This window comes from Syngnathus scovelli, chromosome 15 (assembly GCF_024217435.2).
Source record: "Syngnathus scovelli strain Florida chromosome 15, RoL_Ssco_1.2, whole genome shotgun sequence".
NCBI lineage: Eukaryota > Metazoa > Chordata > Actinopteri > Syngnathiformes > Syngnathidae > Syngnathus > Syngnathus scovelli.
Window position 1 is genome coordinate 13,769,220 of NC_090861.1, and position 27,779 is coordinate 13,796,998.

Genomic DNA, 27,779 nt, shown 5'->3' on the forward strand with positions numbered 1-27,779 from the left:
ACAGCCGATCCGCTCGGCGGGGGCTATTCTCGGCCACTTGGCTCGTGCGCACGGCCTCCCGGATGTGCCGGGCGGGTGCGCGAGCTCGCCGGCCGCTGGAAGTCGAATGAGGCGCCGCGACCACCTCCGCGGTGCTTATAAACAGCCGATCCGCTCGGCGGGGGCTATTTTCGGCCACTTGGCTCGTGCGCACGGCCTCCCGGATGTGCCGGGCGGGTGCGCGAGCTCGCCGGCCGCTGGAAGTCGAATGAGGCGCCGCGACCACCTCCGCGGTGCTTATAAACAGCCGATCCGCTCGGCGGGGGCTATTTTCGGCCACTTGGCTCGTGCGCACGGCCTCCCGGATGTGCCGGGCGGGTGCGCGAGCTCGGCGGGTGCGCGAGCTCGCCGGCCGCTGGAAGTCGAATGAGGCGCCGCGACCACCTCCGCGGTGCTTATAAACAGCCGATCCGCTCGGCGGGGGCTATTTTCGGCCACTTGGCTCGTGCGCACGGCCTCCCGGATGTGCCGGGCGGGTGCGCGAGCTCGCCGCCCGCCGGAAGTCGAATGAGGCGCCGCGACCACCTCCGCGGTGCTTATAAACAGCCGATCCGCTCGGCGGGGGCTATTTTCGGCCACTTGGCTCGTGCGCACGGCCTCCCGGATGTGCCGGGCGGGTGCGCGAGCTCGCCGGCCGCTGGAAGTCGAATGAGGCGCCGCGACCACCTCCGCGGTGCTTATAAACAGCCGATCCGCTCGGCGGGGGCTATTTTCGGCCACTTGGCTCGTGCGCACGGCCTCCCGGATGTGCCGGGCGGGTGCGCGAGCTCGCCGGCCGCTTTAAGTCGAATGAGGCGCCGCGACCACCACCGCGGTGCTTATAAACAGCCGATCCGCTCGGCGGGGGCTATTTTCGGCCACTTGGCTCGTGCGCACGGCCTCCCGGATGTGCCGGGCGGGTGCGCGAGCTCGCCGGCCGCTGGAAGTCGAATGAGGCGCCGCGACCACCTCCGCGGTGCTTATAAACAGCCGATTCGCTCGGCGGGGGCTATTTTCGGCCACTTGGCTCGTGCGCACGGCCTCCCGGATGTGCCGGGCGGGTGCGCGATCTCGCCGGCCGCTGGAAGTCGAATGAGGCGCCGCGACCACCTCCGCGGTGCTTATAAACAGCCGATCCGCTCGGCGGGGGCTATTTTCGGCCACTTGGCTCGTGCGCACGGCCTCCCGGATGTGCCGGGCGGGTGCGCGAGCTCGCCGGCCGCTGGAAGTCGAATGAGGCGCCGCGACCACCTCCGCGGTGCTTATAAACTGCCGATCCGCTCGGCGGGGGCTATTTTCGGCCACTTGGCTCGTGCGCACGGCCTCCCGGATGTGCCGGGCGGGTGCGCGAGCTCGCCGGCCGCTTGAAGTCGAATGAGGCGCCGCGACCACCTCCGCGGTGCTTATAAACAGCCGATCCGCTCGGCGGGGGCTATTTTCGGCCACTTGGCTCGTGCGCACGGCCTCCCGGATGTGCCGGGCGGGTGCGCGAGATCGCCGCCCGCCGGAAGTCGAATGAGGCGCCGCGACCACCTCCGCGGTGCTTATAAACTGCCGATCCGCTCGGCGGGGGCTATTTTCGGCCACTTGGCTCGTGCGCACGGCCTCCCGGATGTGCCGGGCGGGTGCGCGAGCTCGCCGGCCGCTTGAAGTCGAATGAGGCGCCGCGACCACCTCCGCGGTGCTTATAAACAGCCGATCCGCTCGGCGGGGGCTATTTTCGGCCACTTGGCTCGTGCGCACGGCCTCCCGGATGTGCCGGGCGGGTGCGCGAGCTCGCCGCCCGCCGGAAGTCGAATGAGGCGCCGCGACCACCTCCGCGGTGCTTATAAACAGCCGATCCGCTCGGCGGGTGCTTTTTTCGGCCACTTGGCTCGTGCGCACGGCCTCCCGGATGTGCCGGGCGGGTGCGCGAGCTCGCCGGCCGCTGGAATTCGAATGAGGCGCCGCGACCACCTCCGCGGTGCTTATAAACAGCCGATCCGCTCGGCGGGGGCTATTTTCGGCCACTTGGCTCGTGCGCACGGCCTCCCGGATGTGCCGGGCGGGTGCGCGAGCTCGCCGGCCGCTGGAAGTCGAATGAGGCGCCGCGACCACCTCCGCGGTGCTTATAAACAGCCGATCCGCTCGGCGGGGGCTATTTTCGGCCACTTGGCTCGTGCGCACGGCCTCCCGGATGTGCCGGGCGGGTGCGCGAGCTCGCCGGCCGCTGGAAGTCGAATGAGGCGCCGCGACCACCTCCGCGGTGCTTATAAACAGCCGATCCGCTCGGCGGGGGCTATTTTCGGCCACTTGGCTCGTGCGCACGGCCTCCCGGATGTGCCGGGCGGGTGCGCGAGCTCGCCGGCGGCTGGAAGTCGAATGAGGCGCCGCGATCTCCTCCGCGGTGCTTATAAAGTGCCGATCCGCTCGGCTTGGAGCTATTTCCGGCCTCCCGTTGGTGCCGGGCGGCGTGCGCGAGCTCGCCGGCCGCGATCTCCTCCGCGGTGCTTATAAACAGCAGCATGCGCACGGCCTCCCAGAATTTGAACACATTTCGTCAATAAATTTCGCATATTGAATTTTGAAGTTTAATATAATGCAACAATTGAGCTCGACTTATACAAAGGATATATCATAAAATCGTAAATTTCCGTCGAATTTTAGGGGGTCGACTTATACACCGAGTCGACCTGTACACCGGCAAATACGGTAAATACGATTAAATAAAATGATACGACTGGCATAAAAACAAATATAAACCACATAAAAATAAAAGTCACCATTACGTTGAATTATTGGGAGCACCGAGCTTGTTTCTCAGAAACGAGCCGGTCCCATCCAGGCGTAATCGGAGACAATGAAACCCGAAGTGGTTAAGGTTTGTCTTTTAATGCAGGATGCTTGGTCTCCATGTGCCGAAGCAGTTTTGAAGGCTTCATTGGCTCGCTCGCTAGTTTCAGGGGCGATTGTGTCTATAAAATGCAAAATGTTGGGTCACCTCACGGCTTACGGCCATACTACCCTGAGAACGCCCGATCTCGTCCGATCTCGGAAGCTAAGCAGGGTCGGGCCTGGTTAGTACTTGGATGGGAGACCGCCTGGGAATACCAGGTGCTGTAAGCTTTTTCTTTTTCTTATGTGCACTTCAATCGTTTAAGAAGCTATTTTTTACAACACCCATCACGAATGGCATCCGGAGACAGCAAGCCTAATTTAAACTCCGACATTGAAACTATAACACGAGTTTGAAAGCTATATTATGTGGTGACATCCACAGCATTGTAGTTAAATTTTTTACCGCTAGAGAGCAGACTATGTACAGTGAGCATGGCTCCCTGTGAACTCAAAGCAGCAGGCTTGACTTGTAAAAGAACCCAACACAACACTTCCATGAAGTAATTGTACTAAGTTCATTTTGTTTTTCCTTATTTAATCACTTCACTGGTTTCTTTTATATCAAACAAATTGTTTTAGGTTATTCACCTGACATGTTGATCCATCAGCTGATAAAGACGCGTCACCATCACATCTGTGACACTCTGATGAAGGCGGAAGAAACCGCCGAAACATGTCAGGTGAATAACCTAAAACAATTTGTTTGATATAAAAGAAACCAGTGAAGTGACTTCCATGAAGTGTTTTTAAACTTTTCAAGGCATTTATTTTGATTCAGCAAAATGCAGGTCGCAACGGCAAATTCGTGCTACCGCATAAAAAGCTGTCAATAACTTTTCATGATAGCCATGTTTCCAGAAAACACCAAAAGCCTTGGAAGAAAGCCTGTTTCGGCCCTGGTTGTAAAAAAAACAAAAAAAAAAAACAAAAGGGAAGGGTGACCGTCCGGGAATACCAGGTGCTGAAAGCATTTTTTTTTTTTTTTCCCACGTCAATTGTGAAAGGAAACTTTTACCACAGCCATCAAGTCCCGCCGCTGCTTGGCATGGTTTCAGGGGCGATTGTGTCTATAAAATGAAAAATTCTGAGCGGTCTCACGGCTTACGGCAATACTACCCTGAGAGCGCCCGCTCTCGTCCGATCTCGGAGGCTAAGCAGGGTCGGGCCTGGTTAGTACTTGGATGGGAGACCGCCTGGGAATACCAGTTACCGTAAGCTTTTTTTTTTTTTTTTTTTTTTCTTATGTGCACTTCAATCGTTTAAGCCAAGAACTTTTTACAGCACCCATCACGAATGGCATTCGGAAACTGCAAGCCTAGTTTGAACTCCGACACTGAAACTACAACACGAGTTCAAAACCTCTATGTACAGTGAATAAAGAGCATGGCTCCCTGTGAACTCAAAGCAGCAGTCTTTACTTGTAAAAGAACCCAGCACAACACATTGCGCTTCCATGTAGTGTTTTTACCTTTTTCATGACATTTATTTTGATACAGCCAAATGCAGGTTTTGTGCACTTCACTTTTCCGTTGGGCATTCGCGTAGAACCCTATTCCAGTTACGGCCAGATTCTTTTAGACTAGTGGTTCCCAACCTTTCTTGCGCCACGGACCGGCTACGCGTCAGAAATATTTTTGCGGACCTGCCTTTATATATATAAATAAACAATAAATCAATATAAATAAATACTACATTTATAATAAGTATATATACCGTATTTGCCGGTGTATTGGTCGACCTTTTTCGATCCAAAATCGACCGAAAAAAATCGACCTCGACTTATACACCGAGTCATAAAATTTAACTTCGTATTCATCGCTTCAAATGTGATGGTAACCAAGGCCGTTTCTCATGCATCTCATTGTGCGTTGCACTTAGAAAATTTGAACCGGGCGGCGTGCGCGAGTGCGCGGCCCGCTGGAAGTCGAATGAGGCGCCGCGACCACCTCCGCGGTGCTTATAAACAGCCGATCCGCTCGGCGGGGGCTATTTTCGGCCACTTGGCTCGTGCGCACGGCCTCCCGGATGTGCCGGGCGGGTGCGCGAGCTCGCCGGCCGCTGGAAGTCGAATGAGGCGCCGCGACCACCTCCGCGGTGCTTATAAACAGCCGATCCGCTCGGCGGGGGCTATTTTCGGCCACTTGGCTCGTGCGCACGGCCTCCCGGATGTGCCGGGCGGGTGCGCGAGCTCGCCGCCCGCCGGAAGTCGAATGAGGCGCCGCGACCACCTCCGCGGTGCTTATAAACAGCCGATCCGCTCGGCGGGGGCTATTTTCGGCCACTTGGCTCGTGCGCACGGCCTCCCGGATGTGCCGGGCGGGTGCGCGAGCTCGCCGGCCGCTGGAAGTCGAATGAGGCGCCGCGACCACCTCCGCGGTGCTTATAAACAGCCGATCCGCTCGGCGGGGGCTATTTTCGGCCACTTGGCTCGTGCGCACGGCCTCCCGGATGTGCCGGGCGGGTGCGCGAGCTCGCCGGCCGCTGGAAGTCGAATGAGGCGCCGCGACCACCTCCGCGGTGCTTATAAACAGCCGATCCGCTCGGCGGGGGCTATTTTCGGCCACTTGGCTCGTGCGCACGGCCTCCCGGATGTGCCGGGCGGGTGCGCGAGCTCGCCGGCCGCTGGAAGTCCAATGAGGCGCCGCGACCACCTCCGCGGTGCTTATAAACAGCCGATCCGCTCGGCGGGGGCTATTTTCGGCCACTTGGCTCGTGCGCACGGCCTCCCGGATGTGCCGGGCGGGTGCGCGAGCTCGCCGGCCGCTGGAAGTCGAATGAGGCGCCGCGACCACCTCCGCGGTGCTTATAAACAGCCGATCCGCTCGGCGGGGGCTATTTTCGGCCACTTGGCTCGTGCGCACGGCCTCCCGGATGTGCCGGGCGGGTGCGCGAGCTCGCCGGCCGCTGGAAGTCGAATGAGGCGCCGCGACCACCTCCGCGGTGCTTATAAACAGCCGATCCGCTCGGCGGGGGCTATTTTCGGCCACTTGGCTCGTGCGCACGGCCTCCCGGATGTGCCGGGCGGGTGCGCGAGCTCGCCGGCCGCTGGAAGTCGAATGAGGCGCCGCGACCACCTCCGCGGTGCTTATAAACAGCCGATCCGCTCGGCGGGGGCTATTTTCGGCCGCTTGGCTCGTGCGCACGGCCTCCCGGATGTGCCGGGCGGGTGCGCGAGCTCGCCGGCCGCTGGAAGTCGAATGAGGCGCCGCGACCACCTCCGCGGTGCTTATAAACAGCCGATCCGCTCGGCGGGGGCTATTTTCGGCCACTTGGCTCGTGCGCACGGCCTCCCGGATGTGCCGGGCGGGTGCGCGAGCTCGCCGGCCGCTGGAAGTCGAATGAGGCGCCGCGACCACCTCCGCGGTGCTTATAAACAGCCGATCCGCTCGGCGGGGGCTATTTTCGGCCACTTGGCTCGTGCGCACGGCCTCCCGGATGTGCCGGGCGGGTGCGCGAGCTCGCCGGCCGCTGGAAGTCGAATGAGGCGCCGCGACCACCTCCGCGGTGCTTATAAACAGCCGATCCGCTCGGCGGGGGCTATTTTCGGCCACTTGGCTCGTGCGCACGGCCTCCCGGATGTGCCGGGCGGGTGCGCGAGCTCGCCGGCCGCTGGAAGTCGAATGAGGCGCCGCGACCACCTCCGCGGTGCTTACAAACAGCCGATCCGCTCGGCGGGGGCTATTTTCGTCCACTTGGCTCGTGCGCACGGCCTCCCGGATGTGCCGGGCGGGTGCGCGAGCTCGCCGGCCGCTGGAAGTCGAATGAGGCGCCGCGACCACCTCCGCGGTGCTTATAAACTGCCGATCCACTCGGCGGGGGCTATTTTCGGCCACTTGGCTCGTGCGCACGGCCTCCCGGATGTGCCGGGCGGGTGCGCGAGCTCGCCGGCCGCTTGAAGTCGAATGAGGCGCCGCGACCACCTCCGCGGTGCTTATAAACAGCCGATCCGCTCCGCGGGGGCTATTTTCGGCCACTTGGCTCGTGCGCACGGCCTCCCGGATGTGCCGGGCGGGTGCGCGAGCTCGCCGCCCGCCGGAAGTCGAATGAGGCGCCGCGACCACCTCTGCGGTGCTTATAAACAGCCGATCCGCTCGGCGGGGGCTATTTTCGGCCACTTGGCTCGTGCGCACGGCCTCCCGGATGTGCCGGGCGGGTGCACGAGCTCGCCGGCCGCTGGAAGTCGAATGAGGCGCCGCGACCACCTCCGCGGTGCTTATAAACAGCCGATCCGCTCGGCGGGGGCTATTTTCGGCCACTTGGCTCGTGCGCACGGCCTCCCGGATGTGCCGGGCGGGTGCGCGAGCTCGCCGGCCGCTGGAAGTCGAATGAGGCGCCGCGACCACCTCCGCGGTGCTTATAAACAGCCGATCCGCTCGGCGGGGGCTATTTTCGGCCACTTGGCTCGTGCGCACGGCCTCCCGGATGTGCCGGGCGGGTGCGCGAGCTCGCCGGCCGCTGGAAGTCGAATGAGGCGCCGCGACCACCTCCGCGGTGCTTATAAACTGCCGATCCGCTCGGCGGGGGCTATTTTCGGCCACTTGGCTCGTGCGCACGGCCTCCCGGATGTGCCGGGCGGGTGCGCGAGCTCGCCGGCCGCTGGAAGTCGAATGAGGCGCCGCGACCACCTCCGCGGTGCTTATAAACAGCCGATCCGCTCGGCGGGGGCTATTTTCGGCCACTTGGCTCGTGCGCACGGCCTCCCGGATGTGCCGGGCGGGTGCGCGAGCTCGGCGGGTGCGCGAGCTCGCCGGCCGCTGGAAGTCGAATGAGGCGCCGCGACCACCTCCGCGGTGCTTATAAACAGCCGATCCGCTCGGCGGGGGCTATTTTCGGCCACTTGGCTCGTGCGCACGGCCTCCCGGATGTGCCGGGCGGGTGCGCGAGCTCGCCGCCCGCCGGAAGTCGAATGAGGCGCCGCGACCACCTCCGCGGTGCTTATAAACAGCCGATCCGCTCGGCGGGGGCTATTTTCGGCCACTTGGCTCGTGCGCACGGCCTCCCGGATGTGCCGGGCGGGTGCGCGAGCTCGCCGGCCGCTGGAAGTCGAATGAGGCGCCGCGACCACCTCCGCGGTGCTTATAAACAGCCGATCCGCTCGGCGGGGGCTATTTTCGGCCACTTGGCTCGTGCGCACGGCCTCCCGGATGTGCCGGGCGGGTGCGCGAGCTCGCCGGCCGCTTTAAGTCGAATGAGGCGCCGCGACCACCACCGCGGTGCTTATAAACAGCCGATCCGCTCGGCGGGGGCTATTTTCGGCCACTTGGCTCGTGCGCACGGCCTCCCGGATGTGCCGGGCGGGTGCGCGAGCTCGCCGGCCGCTGGAAGTCGAATGAGGCGCCGCGACCACCTCCGCGGTGCTTATAAACAGCCGATTCGCTCGGCGGGGGCTATTTTCGGCCACTTGGCTCGTGCGCACGGCCTCCCGGATGTGCCGGGCGGGTGCGCGATCTCGCCGGCCGCTGGAAGTCGAATGAGGCGCCGCGACCACCTCCGCGGTGCTTATAAACAGCCGATCCGCTCGGCGGGGGCTATTTTCGGCCACTTGGCTCGTGCGCACGGCCTCCCGGATGTGCCGGGCGGGTGCGCGAGCTCGCCGGCCGCTGGAAGTCGAATGAGGCGCCGCGACCACCTCCGCGGTGCTTATAAACTGCCGATCCGCTCGGCGGGGGCTATTTTCGGCCACTTGGCTCGTGCGCACGGCCTCCCGGATGTGCCGGGCGGGTGCGCGAGCTCGCCGGCCGCTTGAAGTCGAATGAGGCGCCGCGACCACCTCCGCGGTGCTTATAAACAGCCGATCCGCTCGGCGGGGGCTATTTTCGGCCACTTGGCTCGTGCGCACGGCCTCCCGGATGTGCCGGGCGGGTGCGCGAGCTCGCCGCCCGCCGGAAGTCGAATGAGGCGCCGCGACCACCTCCGCGGTGCTTATAAACTGCCGATCCGCTCGGCGGGGGCTATTTTCGGCCACTTGGCTCGTGCGCACGGCCTCCCGGATGTGCCGGGCGGGTGCGCGAGCTCGCCGGCCGCTTGAAGTCGAATGAGGCGCCGCGACCACCTCCGCGGTGCTTATAAACAGCCGATCCGCTCGGCGGGGGCTATTTTCGGCCACTTGGCTCGTGCGCACGGCCTCCCGGATGTGCCGGGCGGGTGCGCGAGCTCGCCGCCCGCCGGAAGTCGAATGAGGCGCCGCGACCACCTCCGCGGTGCTTATAAACAGCCGATCCGCTCGGCGGGTGCTTTTTTCGGCCACTTGGCTCGTGCGCACGGCCTCCCGGATGTGCCGGGCGGGTGCGCGAGCTCGCCGGCCGCTGGAATTCGAATGAGGCGCCGCGACCACCTCCGCGGTGCTTATAAACAGCCGATCCGCTCGGCGGGGGCTATTTTCGGCCACTTGGCTCGTGCGCACGGCCTCCCGGATGTGCCGGGCGGGTGCGCGAGCTCGCCGGCCGCTGGAAGTCGAATGAGGCGCCGCGACCACCTCCGCGGTGCTTATAAACAGCCGATCCGCTCGGCGGGGGCTATTTTCGGCCACTTGGCTCGTGCGCACGGCCTCCCGGATGTGCCGGGCGGGTGCGCGAGCTCGCCGGCCGCTGGAAGTCGAATGAGGCGCCGCGACCACCTCCGCGGTGCTTATAAACAGCCGATCCGCTCGGCGGGGGCTATTTTCGGCCACTTGGCTCGTGCGCACGGCCTCCCGGATGTGCCGGGCGGGTGCGCGAGCTCGCCGGCGGCTGGAAGTCGAATGAGGCGCCGCGATCTCCTCCGCGGTGCTTATAAAGTGCCGATCCGCTCGGCTTGGAGCTATTTCCGGCCTCCCGTTGGTGCCGGGCGGCGTGCGCGAGCTCGCCGGCCGCGATCTCCTCCGCGGTGCTTATAAACAGCAGCATGCGCACGGCCTCCCAGAATTTGAACACATTTCGTCAATAAATTTCGCATATTGAATTTTGAAGTTTAATATAATGCAACAATTGAGCTCGACTTATACAAAGGATATATCATAAAATCGTAAATTTCCGTCGACTTTTAGGGGGTCGACTTATACACCGAGTCGACCTGTACACCGGCAAATACGGTAAATACGATTAAATAAAATGATACGACTGGCATAAAAACAAATATAAACCACATAAAAATAAAAGTCACCATTACGTTGAATTATTGGGAGCACCGAGCTTGTTTCTCAGAAACGAGCCGGTCCCATCCAGGCGTAATCGGAGACAATGAAACCCGAAGTGGTTAAGGTTTGTCTTTTAATGCAGGATGCTTGGTCTCCATGTGCCGAAGCAGTTTTGAAGGCTTCATTGGCTCGCTCGCTAGTTTCAGGGGCGATTGTGTCTATAAAATGCAAAATGTTGGGTCACCTCACGGCTTACGGCCATACTACCCTGAGAACGCCCGATCTCGTCCGATCTCGGAAGCTAAGCAGGGTCGGGCCTGGTTAGTACTTGGATGGGAGACCGCCTGGGAATACCAGGTGCTGTAAGCTTTTTCTTTTTCTTATGTGCACTTCAATCGTTTAAGAAGCTATTTTTTACAACACCCATCACGAATGGCATCCGGAGACAGCAAGCCTAATTTAAACTCCGACATTGAAACTATAACACGAGTTTGAAAGCTATATTATGTGGTGACATCCACAGCATTGTAGTTAAATTTTTTACCGCTAGAGAGCAGACTATGTACAGTGAGCATGGCTCCCTGTGAACTCAAAGCAGCAGGCTTGACTTGTAAAAGAACCCAACACAACACTTCCATGAAGTAATTGTACTAAGTTCATTTTGTTTTTCCTTATTTAATCACTTCACTGGTTTCTTTTATATCAAACAAATTGTTTTAGGTTATTCACCTGACATGTTGATCCATCAGCTGATAAAGACGCGTCACCATCACATCTGTGACACTCTGATGAAGGCGGAAGAAACCGCCGAAACATGTCAGGTGAATAACCTAAAACAATTTGTTTGATATAAAAGAAACCAGTGAAGTGACTTCCATGAAGTGTTTTTAAACTTTTCAAGGCATTTATTTTGATTCAGCAAAATGCAGGTCGCAACGGCAAATTCGTGCTACCGCATAAAAAGCTGTCAATAACTTTTCATGATAGCCATGTTTCCAGAAAACACCAAAAGCCTTGGAAGAAAGCCTGTTTCGGCCCTGGTTGTAAAAAAAACAAAAAAAAAAAACAAAAGGGAAGGGTGACCGTCCGGGAATACCAGGTGCTGAAAGCCTTTTTTTTTTTTTTTCCCACGTCAATTGTGAAAGGAAACTTTTACCACAGCCATCAAGTCCCGCCGCTGCTTGGCATGGTTTCAGGGGCGATTGTGTCTATAAAATGAAAAATTCTGAGCGGTCTCACGGCTTACGGCAATACTACCCTGAGAGCGCCCGCTCTCGTCCGATCTCGGAGGCTAAGCAGGGTCGGGCCTGGTTAGTACTTGGATGGGAGACCGCCTGGGAATACCAGTTACCGTAAGCTTTTTTTTTTTTTTTTTTTTTCTTATGTGCACTTCAATCGTTTAAGCCAAGAACTTTTTACAGCACCCATCACGAATGGCATTCGGAAACTGCAAGCCTAGTTTGAACTCCGACACTGAAACTACAACACGAGTTCAAAACCTCTATGTACAGTGAATAAAGAGCATGGCTCCCTGTGAACTCAAAGCAGCAGTCTTTACTTGTAAAAGAACCCAGCACAACACATTGCGCTTCCATGTAGTGTTTTTACCTTTTTCATGACATTTATTTTGATACAGCCAAATGCAGGTTTTGTGCACTTCACTTTTCCGTTGGGCATTCGCGTAGAACCCTATTCCAGTTACGGCCAGATTCTTTTAGACTAGTGGTTCCCAACCTTTCTTGCGCCACGGACCGGCTACGCGTCAGAAATATTTTTGCGGACCTGCCTTTATATATATAAATAAACAATAAATCAATATAAATAAATACTACATTTATAATAAGTATATATACCGTATTTGCCGGTGTATTGGTCGACCTTTTTCGATCCAAAATCGACCGAAAAAAATCGACCTCGACTTATACACCGAGTCATAAAATTTAACTTCGTATTCATCGCTTCAAATGTGATGGTAACCAAGGCCGTTTCTCATGCATCTCATTGTGCGTTGCACTTAGAAAATTTGAACCGGGCGGCGTGCGCGAGTGCGCGGCCCGCTGGAAGTCGAATGAGGCGCCGCGACCACCTCCGCGGTGCTTATAAACAGCCGATCCGCTCGGCGGGGGCTATTTTCGGCCACTTGGCTCGTGCGCACGGCCTCCCGGATGTGCCGGGCGGGTGCGCGAGCTCGCCGGCCGCTGGAAGTCGAATGAGGCGCCGCGACCACCTCCGCGGTGCTTATAAACAGCCGATCCGCTCGGCGGGGGCTATTTTCGGCCACTTGGCTCGTGCGCACGGCCTCCCGGATGTGCCGGGCGGGTGCGCGAGCTCGCCGCCCGCCGGAAGTCGAATGAGGCGCCGCGACCACCTCCGCGGTGCTTATAAACAGCCGATCCGCTCGGCGGGGGCTATTTTCGGCCACTTGGCTCGTGCGCACGGCCTCCCGGATGTGCCGGGCGGGTGCGCGAGCTCGCCGGCCGCTGGAAGTCGAATGAGGCGCCGCGACCACCTCCGCGGTGCTTATAAACAGCCGATCCGCTCGGCGGGGGCTATTTTCGGCCACTTGGCTCGTGCGCACGGCCTCCCGGATGTGCCGGGCGGGTGCGCGAGCTCGCCGGCCGCTGGAAGTCGAATGAGGCGCCGCGACCACCTCCGCGGTGCTTATAAACAGCCGATCCGCTCGGCGGGGGCTATTTTCGGCCACTTGGCTCGTGCGCACGGCCTCCCGGATGTGCCGGGCGGGTGCGCGAGCTCGCCGGCCGCTGGAAGTCCAATGAGGCGCCGCGACCACCTCCGCGGTGCTTATAAACAGCCGATCCGCTCGGCGGGGGCTATTTTCGGCCACTTGGCTCGTGCGCACGGCCTCCCGGATGTGCCGGGCGGGTGCGCGAGCTCGCCGGCCGCTGGAAGTCGAATGAGGCGCCGCGACCACCTCCGCGGTGCTTATAAACAGCCGATCCGCTCGGCGGGGGCTATTTTCGGCCACTTGGCTCGTGCGCACGGCCTCCCGGATGTGCCGGGCGGGTGCGCGAGCTCGGCGGGTGCGCGAGCTCGCCGGCCGCTGGAAGTCGAATGAGGCGCCGCGACCACCTCCGCGGTGCTTATAAACAGCCGATCCGCTCGGCGGGGGCTATTTTCGGCCACTTGGCTCGTGCGCACGGCCTCCCGGATGTGCCGGGCGGGTGCGCGAGCTCGCCGCCCGCCGGAAGTCGAATGAGGCGCCGCGACCACCTCCGCGGTGCTTATAAACAGCCGATCCGCTCGGCGGGGGCTATTTTCGGCCACTTGGCTCGTGCGCACGGCCTCCCGGATGTGCCGGGCGGGTGCGCGAGCTCGCCGGCCGCTGGAAGTCGAATGAGGCGCCGCGACCACCTCCGCGGTGCTTATAAACAGCCGATCCGCTCGGCGGGGGCTATTTTCGGCCACTTGGCTCGTGCGCACGGCCTCCCGGATGTGCCGGGCGGGTGCGCGAGCTCGCCGGCCGCTTTAAGTCGAATGAGGCGCCGCGACCACCACCGCGGTGCTTATAAACAGCCGATCCGCTCGGCGGGGGCTATTTTCGGCCACTTGGCTCGTGCGCACGGCCTCCCGGATGTGCCGGGCGGGTGCGCGAGCTCGCCGGCCGCTGGAAGTCGAATGAGGCGCCGCGACCACCTCCGCGGTGCTTATAAACAGCCGATTCGCTCGGCGGGGGCTATTTTCGGCCACTTGGCTCGTGCGCACGGCCTCCCGGATGTGCCGGGCGGGTGCGCGATCTCGCCGGCCGCTGGAAGTCGAATGAGGCGCCGCGACCACCTCCGCGGTGCTTATAAACAGCCGATCCGCTCGGCGGGGGCTATTTTCGGCCACTTGGCTCGTGCGCACGGCCTCCCGGATGTGCCGGGCGGGTGCGCGAGCTCGCCGGCCGCTGGAAGTCGAATGAGGCGCCGCGACCACCTCCGCGGTGCTTATAAACTGCCGATCCGCTCGGCGGGGGCTATTTTCGGCCACTTGGCTCGTGCGCACGGCCTCCCGGATGTGCCGGGCGGGTGCGCGAGCTCGCCGGCCGCTTGAAGTCGAATGAGGCGCCGCGACCACCTCCGCGGTGCTTATAAACAGCCGATCCGCTCGGCGGGGGCTATTTTCGGCCACTTGGCTCGTGCGCACGGCCTCCCGGATGTGCCGGGCGGGTGCGCGAGCTCGCCGCCCGCCGGAAGTCGAATGAGGCGCCGCGACCACCTCCGCGGTGCTTATAAACTGCCGATCCGCTCGGCGGGGGCTATTTTCGGCCACTTGGCTCGTGCGCACGGCCTCCCGGATGTGCCGGGCGGGTGCGCGAGCTCGCCGGCCGCTTGAAGTCGAATGAGGCGCCGCGACCACCTCCGCGGTGCTTATAAACAGCCGATCCGCTCGGCGGGGGCTATTTTCGGCCACTTGGCTCGTGCGCACGGCCTCCCGGATGTGCCGGGCGGGTGCGCGAGCTCGCCGCCCGCCGGAAGTCGAATGAGGCGCCGCGACCACCTCCGCGGTGCTTATAAACAGCCGATCCGCTCGGCGGGGGCTATTTTCGGCCACTTGGCTCGTGCGCACGGCCTCCCGGATGTGCCGGGCGGGTGCGCGAGCTCGCCGGCCGCTGGAAGTCGAATGAGGCGCCGCGACCACCTCCGCGGTGCTTATAAACAGCCGATCCGCTCGGCGGGGGCTATTTTCGGCCACTTGGCTCGTGCGCACGGCCTCCCGGATGTGCCGGGCGGGTGCGCGAGCTCGCCGGCGGCTGGAAGTCGAATGAGGCGCCGCGATCTCCTCCGCGGTGCTTATAAAGTGCCGATCCGCTCGGCTTGGAGCTATTTCCGGCCTCCCGTTGGTGCCGGGCGGCGTGCGCGAGCTCGCCGGCCGCGATCTCCTCCGCGGTGCTTATAAACAGCAGCATGCGCACGGCCTCCCAGAATTTGAACACATTTCGTCAATAAATTTCGCATATTGAATTTTGAAGTTTAATATAATGCAACAATTGAGCTCGACTTATACAAAGGATATATCATAAAATCGTAAATTTCCGTCGAATTTTAGGGGGTCGACTTATACACCGAGTCGACCTGTACACCGGCAAATACGGTAAATACGATTAAATAAAATGATACGACTGGCATAAAAACAAATATAAACCACATAAAAATAAAAGTCACCATTACGTTGAATTATTGGGAGCACCGAGCTTGTTTCTCAGAAACGAGCCGGTCCCATCCAGGCGTAATCGGAGACAATGAAACCCGAAGTGGTTAAGGTTTGTCTTTTAATGCAGGATGCTTGGTCTCCATGTGCCGAAGCAGTTTTGAAGGCTTCATTGGCTCGCTCGCTAGTTTCAGGGGCGATTGTGTCTATAAAATGCAAAATGTTGGGTCACCTCACGGCTTACGGCCATACTACCCTGAGAACGCCCGATCTCGTCCGATCTCGGAAGCTAAGCAGGGTCGGGCCTGGTTAGTACTTGGATGGGAGACCGCCTGGGAATACCAGGTGCTGTAAGCTTTTTCTTTTTCTTATGTGCACTTCAATCGTTTAAGAAGCTATTTTTTACAACACCCATCACGAATGGCATCCGGAGACAGCAAGCCTAATTTAAACTCCGACATTGAAACTATAACACGAGTTTGAAAGCTATATTATGTGGTGACATCCACAGCATTGTAGTTAAATTTTTTACCGCTAGAGAGCAGACTATGTACAGTGAGCATGGCTCCCTGTGAACTCAAAGCAGCAGGCTTGACTTGTAAAAGAACCCAACACAACACTTCCATGAAGTAATTGTACTAAGTTCATTTTGTTTTTCCTTATTTAATCACTTCACTGGTTTCTTTTATATCAAACAAATTGTTTTAGGTTATTCACCTGACATGTTGATCCATCAGCTGATAAAGACGCGTCACCATCACATCTGTGACACTCTGATGAAGGCGGAAGAAACCGCCGAAACATGTCAGGTGAATAACCTAAAACAATTTGTTTGATATAAAAGAAACCAGTGAAGTGACTTCCATGAAGTGTTTTTAAACTTTTCAAGGCATTTATTTTGATTCAGCAAAATGCAGGTCGCAACGGCAAATTCGTGCTACCGCATAAAAAGCTGTCAATAACTTTTCATGATAGCCATGTTTCCAGAAAACACCAAAAGCCTTGGAAGAAAGCCTGTTTCGGCCCTGGTTGTAAAAAAAACAAAAAAAAAAAACAAAAGGGAAGGGTGACCGTCCGGGAATACCAGGTGCTGAAAGCCTTTTTTTTTTTTTTTCCCACGTCAATTGTGAAAGGAAACTTTTACCACAGCCATCAAGTCCCGCCGCTGCTTGGCATGGTTTCAGGGGCGATTGTGTCTATAAAATGAAAAATTCTGAGCGGTCTCACGGCTTACGGCAATACTACCCTGAGAGCGCCCGCTCTCGTCCGATCTCGGAGGCTAAGCAGGGTCGGGCCTGGTTAGTACTTGGATGGGAGACCGCCTGGGAATACCAGTTACCGTAAGCTTTTTTTTTTTTTTTTTTTTTCTTATGTGCACTTCAATCGTTTAAGCCAAGAACTTTTTACAGCACCCATCACGAATGGCATTCGGAAACTGCAAGCCTAGTTTGAACTCCGACACTGAAACTACAACACGAGTTCAAAACCTCTATGTACAGTGAATAAAGAGCATGGCTCCCTGTGAACTCAAAGCAGCAGTCTTTACTTGTAAAAGAACCCAGCACAACACATTGCGCTTCCATGTAGTGTTTTTACCTTTTTCATGACATTTATTTTGATACAGCCAAATGCAGGTTTTGTGCACTTCACTTTTCCGTTGGGCATTCGCGTAGAACCCTATTCCAGTTACGGCCAGATTCTTTTAGACTAGTGGTTCCCAACCTTTCTTGCGCCACGGACCGGCTACGCGTCAGAAATATTTTTGCGGACCTGCCTTTATATATATAAATAAACAATAAATCAATATAAATAAATACTACATTTATAATAAGTATATATACCGTATTTGCCGGTGTATTGGTCGACCTTTTTCGATCCAAAATCGACCGAAAAAAATCGACCTCGACTTATACACCGAGTCATAAAATTTAACTTCGTATTCATCGCTTCAAATGTGATGGTAACCAAGGCCGTTTCTCATGCATCTCATTGTGCGTTGCACTTAGAAAATTTGAACCGGGCGGCGTGCGCGAGTGCGCGGCCCGCTGGAAGTCGAATGAGGCGCCGCGACCACCTCCGCGGTGCTTATAAACAGCCGATCCGCTCGGCGGGGGCTATTTTCGGCCACTTGGCTCGTGCGCACGGCCTCCCGGATGTGCCGGGCGGGTGCGCGAGCTCGCCGGCCGCTGGAAGTCGAATGAGGCGCCGCGACCACCTCCGCGGTGCTTATAAACAGCCGATCCGCTCGGCGGGGGCTATTTTCGGCCACTTGGCTCGTGCGCACGGCCTCCCGGATGTGCCGGGCGGGTGCGCGAGCTCGCCGCCCGCCGGAAGTCGAATGAGGCGCCGCGACCACCTCCGCGGTGCTTATAAACAGCCGATCCGCTCGGCGGGGGCTATTTTCGGCCACTTGGCTCGTGCGCACGGCCTCCCGGATGTGCCGGGCGGGTGCGCGAGCTCGCCGGCCGCTGGAAGTCGAATGAGGCGCCGCGACCACCTCCGCGGTGCTTATAAACAGCCGATCCGCTCGGCGGGGGCTATTTTCGGCCACTTGGCTCGTGCGCACGGCCTCCCGGATGTGCCGGGCGGGTGCGCGAGCTCGCCGGCCGCTGGAAGTCGAATGAGGCGCCGCGACCACCTCCGCGGTGCTTATAAACAGCCGATCCGCTCGGCGGGGGCTATTTTCGGCCACTTGGCTCGTGCGCACGGCCTCCCGGATGTGCCGGGCGGGTGCGCGAGCTCGCCGGCCGCTGGAAGTCCAATGAGGCGCCGCGACCACCTCCGCGGTGCTTATAAACAGCCGATCCGCTCGGCGGGGGCTATTTTCGGCCACTTGGCTCGTGCGCACGGCCTCCCGGATGTGCCGGGCGGGTGCGCGAGCTCGCCGGCCGCTGGAAGTCGAATGAGGCGCCGCGACCACCTCCGCGGTGCTTATAAACAGCCGATCCGCTCGGCGGGGGCTATTTTCGGCCACTTGGCTCGTGCGCACGGCCTCCCGGATGTGCCGGGCGGGTGCGCGAGCTCGCCGGCCGCTGGAAGTCGAATGAGGCGCCGCGACCACCTCCGCGGTGCTTATAAACAGCCGATCCGCTCGGCGGGGGCTATTTTCGGCCACTTGGCTCGTGCGCACGGCCTCCCGGATGTGCCGGGCGGGTGCGCGAGCTCGCCGGCCGCTGGAAGTCGAATGAGGCGCCGCGACCACCTCCGCGGTGCTTATAAACAGCCGATCCGCTCGGCGGGGGCTATTTTCGGCCACTTGGCTCGTGCGCACGGCCTCCCGGATGTGCCGGGCGGGTGCGCGAGCTCGCTGGCCGCTGGAAGTCGAATGAGGCGCCGCGACCACCTCCGCGGTGCTTATAAACAGCCGATCCGCTCGGCGGGGGCTATTTTCGGCCACTTGGCTCGTGCGCACGGCCTCCCGGATGTGCCGGGCGGGTGCGCGAGCTCGCCGGCCGCTGGAAGTCGAATGAGGCGCCGCGACCACCTCCGCGGTGCTTATAAACAGCCGATCCGCTCGGCGGGGGCTATTTTCGGCCACTTGGCTCGTGCGCACGGCCTCCCGGATGTGCCGGGCGGGTGCGCGAGCTCGCCGGCCGCTGGAAGTCGAATGAGGCGCCGCGACCACCTCCGCGGTGCTTATAAACAGCCGATCCGCTCGGCGGGGGCTATTTTCGGCCACTTGGCTCGTGCGCACGGCCTCCCGGATGTGCCGGGCGGGTGCGCGAGCTCGCCGGCCGCTGGAAGTCGAATGAGGCGCCGCGACCACCTCCGCGGTGCTTACAAACAGCCGATCCGCTCGGCGGGGGCTATTTTCGTCCACTTGGCTCGTGCGCACGGCCTCCCGGATGTGCCGGGCGGGTGCGCGAGCTCGCCGGCCGCTGGAAGTCGAATGAGGCGCCGCGACCACCTCCGCGGTGCTTATAAACTGCCGATCCACTCGGCGGGGGCTATTTTCGGCCACTTGGCTCGTGCGCACGGCCTCCCGGATGTGCCGGGCGGGTGCGCGAGGTCGCCGGCCGCTTGAAGTCGAATGAGGCGCCGCGACCACCTCCGCGGTGCTTATAAACAGCCGATCCGCTCGGCGGGGGCTATTTTCGGCCACTTGGCTCGTGCGCACGGCCTCCCGGATGTGCCGGGCGGGTGCGCGAGCTCGCCGCCCGCCGGAAGTCGAATGAGGCGCCGCGACCACCTCTGCGGTGCTTATAAACAGCCGATCCGCTCGGCGGGGGCTATTTTCGGCCACTTGGCTCGTGCGCACGGCCTCCCGGATGTGCCGGGCGGGTGCACGAGCTCGCCGGCCGCTGGAAGTCGAATGAGGCGCCGCGACCACCTCCGCGGTGCTTATAAACAGCCGATCCGCTCGGCGGGGGCTATTTTCGGCCACTTGGCTCGTGCGCACGGCCTCCCGGATGTGCCGGGCGGGTGCGCGAGCTCGCCGGCCGCTGGAAGTCGAATGAGGCGCCGCGACCACCTCCGCGGTGCTTATAAACAGCCGATCCGCTCGGCGGGGGCTATTTTCGGCCACTTGGCTCGTGCGCACGGCCTCCCGGATGTGCCGGGCGGGTGCGCGAGCTCGCCGGCCGCTGGAAGTCGAATGAGGCGCCGCGACCACCTCCGCGGTGCTTATAAACAGCCGATCCGCTCGGCGGGGGCTATTTTCGGCCACTTGGCTCGTGCGCACGGCCTCCCGGATGTGCCGGGCGGGTGCGCAGGCTCGCCGGCCGCTGGAAGTCGAATGAGGCGCCGCGACCACCTCCGCGGTGCTTATAAACAGCCGATCCGCTCAGCGGGGGCTATTTTCGGCCACTTGGCTCGTGCGCACGGCCTCCCGGATGTGCCGGGCGGGTGCGCGAGCTCGCCGGCCGCTGGAAGTCGAATGAGGCGCCGCGACCACCTCCGCGGTGCTTATAAACAGCCGATCCGCTCGGCGGGGGCTATTTTCGGCCACTTGGCTCGTGCGCACGGCCTCCCGGATGTGCCGGGCGGGTGCGCGAGCTCGCCGGCCGCTGGAAGTCGAATGAGGCGCCGCGACCACCTCCGCGGTGCTTATAAACAGCCGATCCGCTCGGCGGGGGCTATTTTCGGCCACTTGGCTCGTGCGCACAGCCTCCCGGATGTGCCGGGCGGGTGCGCGAGCTCGCCGGCCGCTGGAAGTCGAATGAGGCGCCGCGACCACCTCCGCGGTGCTTATAAACAGCCGATCCGCTCGGCGGGGGCTATTTTCGGCCACTTGGCTCGTGCGCACGGCCTCCCGGATGTGCCGGGCGGGTGCGCGAGCTCGCCGGCCGCTGGAAGTCGAATGAGGCGCCGCGACCACCTCCGCGGTGCTTATAAACAGCCGATCCGCTCGGCGGGGGCTATTCTCGGCCACTTGGCTCGTGCGCACGGCCTCCCGGATGTGCCGGGCGGGTGCGCGAGCTCGCCGGCCGCTGGAAGTCGAATGAGGCGCCGCGACCACCTCCGCGGTGCTTATAAACAGCCGATCCGCTCGGCGGGGGCTATTTTCGGCCACTTGGCTCGTGCGCACGGCCTCCCGGATGTGCCGGGCGGGTGCGCGAGCTCGCCGGCCGCTGGAAGTCGAATGAGGCGCCGCGACCACCTCCGCGGTGCTTATAAACAGCCGATCCGCTCGGCGGGGGCTATTTTCGGCCACTTGGCTCGTGCGCACGGCCTCCCGGATGTGCCGGGCGGGTGCGCAGGCTCGCCGGCCGCTGGAAGTCGAATGAGGCGCCGCGACCACCTCCGCGGTGCTTATAAACAGCCGATCCGCTCGGCGGGGGCTATTTTCGGCCACTTGGCTCGTGCGCACGGCCTCCCGGATGTGCCGGGCGGGTGCGCGAGCTCGCCGGCCGCTGGAAGTCGAATGAGGCGCCGCGACCACCTCCGCGGTGCTTATAAACAGCCGATCCGCTCGGCGGGGGCTATTTTCGGCCACTTGGCTCGTGCGCACGGCCTCCCGGATGTGCCGGGCGGGTGCGCGAGCTCGCCGGCCGCTGGAAGTCGAATGAGGCGCCGCGACCACCTCCGCGGTGCTTATAAACAGCCGATCCGCTCGGCGGGGGCTATTTTCGGCCACTTGGCTCGTGCGCACAGCCTCCCGGATGTGCCGGGCGGGTGCGCGAGCTCGCCGGCCGCTGGAAGTCGAATGAGGCGCCGCGACCACCTCCGCGGTGCTTATAAACAGCCGATCCGCTCGGCGGGGGCTATTTTCGGCCACTTGGCTCGTGCGCACGGCCTCCCGGATGTGCCGGGCGGGTGCGCGAGCTCGCCGGCCGCTGGAAGTCGAATGAGGCGCCGCGACCACCTCCGCGGTGCTTATAAACAGCCGATCCGCTCGGCGGGGGCTATTCTCGGCCACTTGGCTCGTGCGCACGGCCTCCCGGATGTGCCGGGCGGGTGCGCGAGCTCGCCGGCCGCTGGAAGTCGAATGAGGCGCCGCGACCACCTCCGCGGTGCTTATAAACAGCCGATCCGCTCGGCGGGGGCTATTTTCGGCCACTTGGCTCGTGCGCACGGCCTCCCGGATGTGCCGGGCGGGTGCGCGAGCTCGCCGGCCGCTGGAAGTCGAATGAGGCGCCGCGACCACCTCCGCGGTGCTTTTAAACAGCCGATCCGCTCGGCGGGGGCTATTTTCGGCCACTTGGCTCGTGCGCACGGCCTCCCGGATGTGCCGGGCGGGTGCGCGAGCTCGCCGGCCGCTGGAAGTCGAATGAGGCGCCGCGACCACCTCCGCGGTGCTTATAAACAGCCGATCCGCTCGGCGGGGGCTATTTTCGGCCACTTGGCTCGTGCGCACGGCCTCCCGGATGTGCCGGGCGGGTGCGCGAGCTCGCCGGCCGCTGGAAGTCGAATGAGGCGCCGCGACCACCTCCGCGGTGCTTATAAACAGCCGATCCGCTCGGCGGGGGCTATTTTCGGCCACTTGGCTCGTGCGCACGGCCTCCCGGATGTGCCGGGCGGGTGCGCGAGCTCGCTGGCCGCTGGAAGTCGAATGAGGCGCCGCGACCACCTCCGCGGTGCTTATAAACAGCCGATCCGCTCGGCGGGGGCTATTTTCGGCCACTTGGCTCGTGCGCACGGCCTCCCGGATGTGCCGGGCGGGTGCGCGAGCTCGCCGGCCGCTGGAAGTCGAATGAGGCGCCGCGACCACCTCCGCGGTGCTTATAAACAGCCGATCCGCTCGGCGGGGGCTATTTTCGGCCACTTGGCTCGTGCGCACGGCCTCCCGGATGTGCCGGGCGGGTGCGCGAGCTCGCCGGCCGCTGGAAGTCGAATGAGGCGCCGCGACCACCTCCGCGGACTTATAAACAGCCGATCCGCTCGGCGGGGGCTATTTTCGGCCACTTGGCTCGTGCGCACGGCCTCCCGGATGTGCCGGGCGGGTGCGCGAGCTCGCCGGCCGCTGGAAGTCGAATGAGGCGCCGCGACCACCTCCGCGGTGCTTACAAACAGCCGATCCGCTCGGCGGGGGCTATTTTCGGCCACTTGGCTCGTGCGCACGGCCTCCCGGATGTGCCGGGCGGGTGCGCGAGCTCGCCGGCCGCTGGAAGTCGAATGAGGCGCCGCGACCACCTCCGCGGTGCTTATAAACAGCCGATCCGCTCGGCGGGGGCTATTTTCGGCCACTTGGCTCGTGCGCACGGCCTCCCGGATGTGCCGGGCGGGTGCGCGAGCTCGCCGGCCGCTGGAAGTCGAATGAGGCGCCGCGACCACCTCCGCGGTGCTTACAAACAGCCGATCCGCTCGGCGGGGGCTATTTTCGTCCACTTGGCTCGTGCGCACGGCCTCCCGGATGTGCCGGGCGGGTGCGCGAGCTCGCCGGCCGCTGGAAGTCGAATGAGGCGCCGCGACCACCTCCGCGGTGCTTATAAACAGCCGATCCGCTCGGCGGGGGCTATTTTCGGCCACTTGGCTCGTGCGCACGGCCTCCCGGATGTGCCGGGCGGGTGCGCGAGCTCGCCGGCCGCTGGAAGTCGAATGAGGCGCCGCGGCCACCTCCGCGGTGCTTATAAACAGCCGATCCGCTCGGCGGGGGCTATTTTCGGCCACTTGGCTCGTGCGCACGGCCTCCCGGATGTGCCGGGCGGGTGCGCGGGCTCGCCGGCCGCTGGAAGTCGAATGAGGCGCCGCGACCACCTCCGCGGTGCTTATAAACAGCCGATCCGCTCGGCGGGGGCTATTTTCGGCCACTTGGCTCGTGCGCACGGCCTCCCGGATGTGCCGGGCGGGTGCGCGAGCTCGCCGGCCGCTGGAAGTCGAATGAGGCGCCGCGACCACCTCCGCGGTGCTTATAAACAGCCGATCCGCTCGGCGGGGGCTATTTTCGGCCACTTGGCTCGTGCGCACGGCCTCCCGGATGTGCCGGGCGGGTGCGCGATCTCGCCGGCCGCTGGAAGTCGAATGAGGCGCCGCGACCACCTCCGCGGTGCTTATAAACAGCCGATCCGCTCGGCGGGGGCTATTTTCGGCCACTTGGCTCGTGCGCACGGCCTCCCGGATGTGCCGGGCGGGTTCGCGAGCTCGCCGGCCGCTGGAAGTCGAATGAGGCGCCGCGACCACCTCCGCGGTGCTTATAAACTGCCGATCCACTCGGCGGGGGCTATTTTCGGCCACTTGGCTCGTGCGCACGGCCTCCCGGATGTGCCGGGCGGGTGCGCGAGCTCGCCGGCCGCTTGAAGTCGAATGAGGCGCCGCGACCACCTCCGCGGTGCTTATAAACAGCCGATCCGCTCGGCGGGGGCTATTTTCGGCCACTTGGCTCGTGCGCACGGCCTCCCGGATGTGCCGGGCGGGTGCGCGAGCTCGCCGCCCGCCGGAAGTCGAATGAGGCGCCGCGACCACCTCTGCGGTGCTTATAAACAGCCGATCCGCTCGGCGGGGGCTATTTTCGGCCACTTGGCTCGTGCGCACGGCCTCCCGGATGTGCCGGGCGGGTGCACGAGCTCGCCGGCCGCTGGAAGTCGAATGAGGCGCCGCGACCACCTCCGCGGTGCTTATAAACAGCCGATCCGCTCGGCGGGGGCTATTTTCGGCCACTTGGCTCGTGCGCACGGCCTCCCGGATGTGCCGGGCGGGTGCGCGAGCTCGCCGCCCGCCGGAAGTCGAATGAGGCGCCGCGACCACCTCTGCGGTGCTTATAAACAGCCGATCCGCTCGGCGGGGGCTATTTTCGGCCACTTGGCTCGTGCGCACGGCCTCCCGGATGTGCCGGGCGGGTGCACGAGCTCGCCGGCCGCTGGAAGTCGAATGAGGCGTCGCGACCACCTCCGCGGTGCTTATAAACAGCCGATCCGCTCGGCGGGGGCTATTTTCGGCCACTTGGCCCGTGCGCACGGCCTCCCGGATGTGCCGGGCGGGTGCGCGAGCTCGCCGGCCGCTGGAAGTCGAATGAGGCGCCGCGACCACCTCCGCGGTGCTTATAAACAGCCGATCCGCTCGGCGGGGGCTATTTTCGGCCACTTGGCTCGTGCGCACGGCCTCCCGGATGTGCCGGGCGGGTGCGCGAGCTCGCCGGCCGCTGGAAGTCGAATGAGGCGCCGCGACCACCTCCGCGGTGCTTATAAACAGCCGATCCGCTCGGCGGGGGCTATTTTCGGCCACTTGGCTCGTGCGCACGGCCTCCCGGATGTGCCGGGCGGGTGCGCAGGCTCGCCGGCCGCTGGAAGTCGAATGAGGCGCCGCGACCACCTCCGCGGTGCTTATAAACAGCCGATCCGCTCGGCGGGGGCTATTTTCGGCCACTTGGCTCGTGCGCACGGCCTCCCGGATGTGCCGGGCGGGTGCGCGAGCTCGCCGGCCGCTGGAAGTCGAATGAGGCGCCGCGACCACCTCCGCGGTGCTTATAAACAGCCGATCCGCTCGGCGGGGGCTATTTTCGGCCACTTGGCTCGTGCGCACGGCCTCCCGGATGTGCCGGGCGGGTGCGCGAGCTCGCCGGCCGCTGGAAGTCGAATGAGGCGCCGCGACCACCTCCGCGGTGCTTATAAACAGCCGATCCGCTCGGCGGGGGCTATTTTCGGCCACTTGGCTCGTGCGCACAGCCTCCCGGATGTGCCGGGCGGGTGCGCGAGCTCGCCGGCCGCTGGAAGTCGAATGAGGCGCCGCGACCACCTCCGCGGTGCTTATAAACAGCCGATCCGCTCGGCGGGGGCTATTTTCGGCCACTTGGCTCGTGCGCACGGCCTCCCGGATGTGCCGGGCGGGTGCGCGAGCTCGCCGGCCGCTGGAAGTCGAATGAGGCGCCGCGACCACCTCCGCGGTGCTTATAAACAGCCGATCCGCTCGGCGGGGGCTATTTTCGGCCACTTGGCTCGTGCGCACGGCCTCCCGGATGTGCCGGGCGGGTGCGCGAGCTCGCCGGCCGCTGGAAGTCGAATGAGGCGCCGCGACCACCTCCGCGGTGCTTATAAACAGCCGATCCGCTCGGCGGGGGCTATTTTCGGCCACTTGGCTCGTGCGCACGGCCTCCCGGATGTGCCGGGCGGGTGCGCGAGCTCGCCGGCCGCTGGAAGTCGAATGAGGCGCCGCGACCACCTCCGCGGTGCTTATAAACAGCCGATCCGCTCGGCGGGGGCTATTTTCGGCCACTTGGCTCGTGCGCACGGCCTCCCGGATGTGCCGGGCGGGTGCGCGAGCTCGCTGGCCGCTGGAAGTCGAATGAGGCGCCGCGACCACCTCCGCGGTGCTTATAAACAGCCGATCCGCTCGGCGGGGGCTATTTTCGGCCACTTGGCTCGTGCGCACGGCCTCCCGGATGTGCCGGGCGGGTGCGCGAGCTCGCCGGCCGCTGGAAGTCGAATGAGGCGCCGCGACCACCTCCGCGGTGCTTATAAACAGCCGATCCGCTCGGCGGGGGCTATTTTCGGCCACTTGGCTCGTGCGCACGGCCTCCCGGATGTGCCGGGCGGGTGCGCGAGCTCGCCGGCCGCTGGAAGTCGAATGAGGCGCCGCGACCACCTCCGCGGTGCTTATAAACAGCCGATCCGCTCGGCGGGGGCTATTTTCGGCCACTTGGCTCGTGCGCACGGCCTCCCGGATGTGCCGGGCGGGTGCGCGAGCTCGCCGGCCGCTGGAAGTCGAATGAGGCGCCGCGACCACCTCCGCGGTGCTTACAAACAGCCGATCCGCTCGGCGGGGGCTATTTTCGTCCACTTGGCTCGTGCGCACGGCCTCCCGGATGTGCCGGGCGGGTGCGCGAGCTCGCCGGCCGCTGGAAGTCGAATGAGGCGCCGCGACCACCTCCGCGGTGCTTATAAACAGCCGATCCGCTCGGCGGGGGCTATTTTCGGCCACTTGGCTCGTGCGCACGGCCTCCCGGATGTGCCGGGCGGGTGCGCGAGCTCGCCGGCCGCTGGAAGTCGAATGAGGCGCCGCGGCCACCTCCGCGGTGCTTATAAACAGCCGATCCGCTCGGCGGGGGCTATTTTCGGCCACTTGGCTCGTGCGCACGGCCTCCCGGATGTGCCGGGCGGGTGCGCGGGCTCGCCGGCCGCTGGAAGTCGAATGAGGCGCCGCGACCACCTCCGCGGTGCTTATAAACAGCCGATCCGCTCGGCGGGGGCTATTTTCGGCCACTTGGCTCGTGCGCACGGCCTCCCGGATGTGCCGGGCGGGTGCGCGAGCTCGCCGGCCGCTGGAAGTCGAATGAGGCGCCGCGACCACCTCCGCGGTGCTTATAAACAGCCGATCCGCTCGGCGGGGGCTATTTTCGGCCACTTGGCTCGTGCGCACGGCCTCCCGGATGTGCCGGGCGGGTGCGCGATCTCGCCGGCCGCTGGAAGTCGAATGAGGCGCCGCGACCACCTCCGCGGTGCTTATAAACAGCCGATCCGCTCGGCGGGGGCTATTTTCGGCCACTTGGCTCGTGCGCACGGCCTCCCGGATGTGCCGGGCGGGTGCGCGAGCTCGCCGGCCGCTGGAAGTCGAATGAGGCGCCGCGACCACCTCCGCGGTGCTTATAAACTGCCGATCCACTCGGCGGGGGCTATTTTCGGCCACTTGGCTCGTGCGCACGGCCTCCCGGATGTGCCGGGCGGGTGCGCGAGCTCGCCGGCCGCTTGAAGTCGAATGAGGCGCCGCGACCACCTCCGCGGTGCTTATAAACAGCCGATCCGCTCGGCGGGGGCTATTTTCGGCCACTTGGCTCGTGCGCACGGCCTCCCGGATGTGCCGGGCGGGTGCGCGAGCTCGCCGGCGGCTGGAAGTCCAATGAGGCGCCGCGATCTCCTCCGCGGTGCTTATAAAGTGCCGATCCGCTCGGCTTGGAGCTATTTCCGGCCTCCCGTTGGTGCCGGGCGGCGTGCGCGAGCTCGCCGGCCGCGATCTCCTCCGCGGTGCTTATAAACAGCAGCATGCGCACGGCCTCCCAGAATTTGAACACATTTCGTCAATAAATTTCGCATATTGAATTTTGAAGTTTAATATAATGCAACAATTGAGCTCGACTTATACAAAGGATATATCATAAAATCGTAAATTTCCGTCGAATTTTAGGGGGTCGACTTATACACCGAGTCGACCTGTACACCGGCAAATACGGTAAATACGATTAAATAAAATGATACGACTGGCATAAAAACAAATATAAACCACATAAAAATAAAAGTCACCATTACGTTGA

General features: G+C 62.7%; 3 non-coding genes and 3 pseudogenes across 3 annotated transcripts; all 6 read left to right on the plus strand.

Moving 5' to 3' along the window:
• Positions 1–3,004: 3,004 nt before the first annotated feature.
• LOC125982876 (5S ribosomal RNA) lies at positions 3,005–3,123 on the plus strand. Its single transcript, XR_007486530.1, has one exon. It is a non-coding gene; the product is annotated as a 5S ribosomal RNA (ribosomal RNA).
• An 871-nt stretch (positions 3,124–3,994) lies between these two features.
• On the plus strand, positions 3,995–4,113 carry LOC125982804 (5S ribosomal RNA; annotated as a pseudogene).
• Positions 4,114–10,259: 6,146 nt separating this feature from the next.
• LOC125982889 (5S ribosomal RNA) lies at positions 10,260–10,378 on the plus strand. The gene has a single exon (XR_007486541.1). It is a non-coding gene; the product is annotated as a 5S ribosomal RNA (ribosomal RNA).
• Positions 10,379–11,249: 871 nt separating this feature from the next.
• LOC125982805 (5S ribosomal RNA) lies at positions 11,250–11,368 on the plus strand (annotated as a pseudogene).
• Positions 11,369–15,398: 4,030 nt separating this feature from the next.
• On the plus strand, positions 15,399–15,517 carry LOC125982900 (5S ribosomal RNA). The gene has a single exon (XR_007486552.1). It is a non-coding gene; the product is annotated as a 5S ribosomal RNA (ribosomal RNA).
• Positions 15,518–16,388: 871 nt separating this feature from the next.
• Positions 16,389–16,507, plus strand: LOC125982806 (5S ribosomal RNA; annotated as a pseudogene).
• Positions 16,508–27,779: the final 11,272 nt, after the last annotated feature.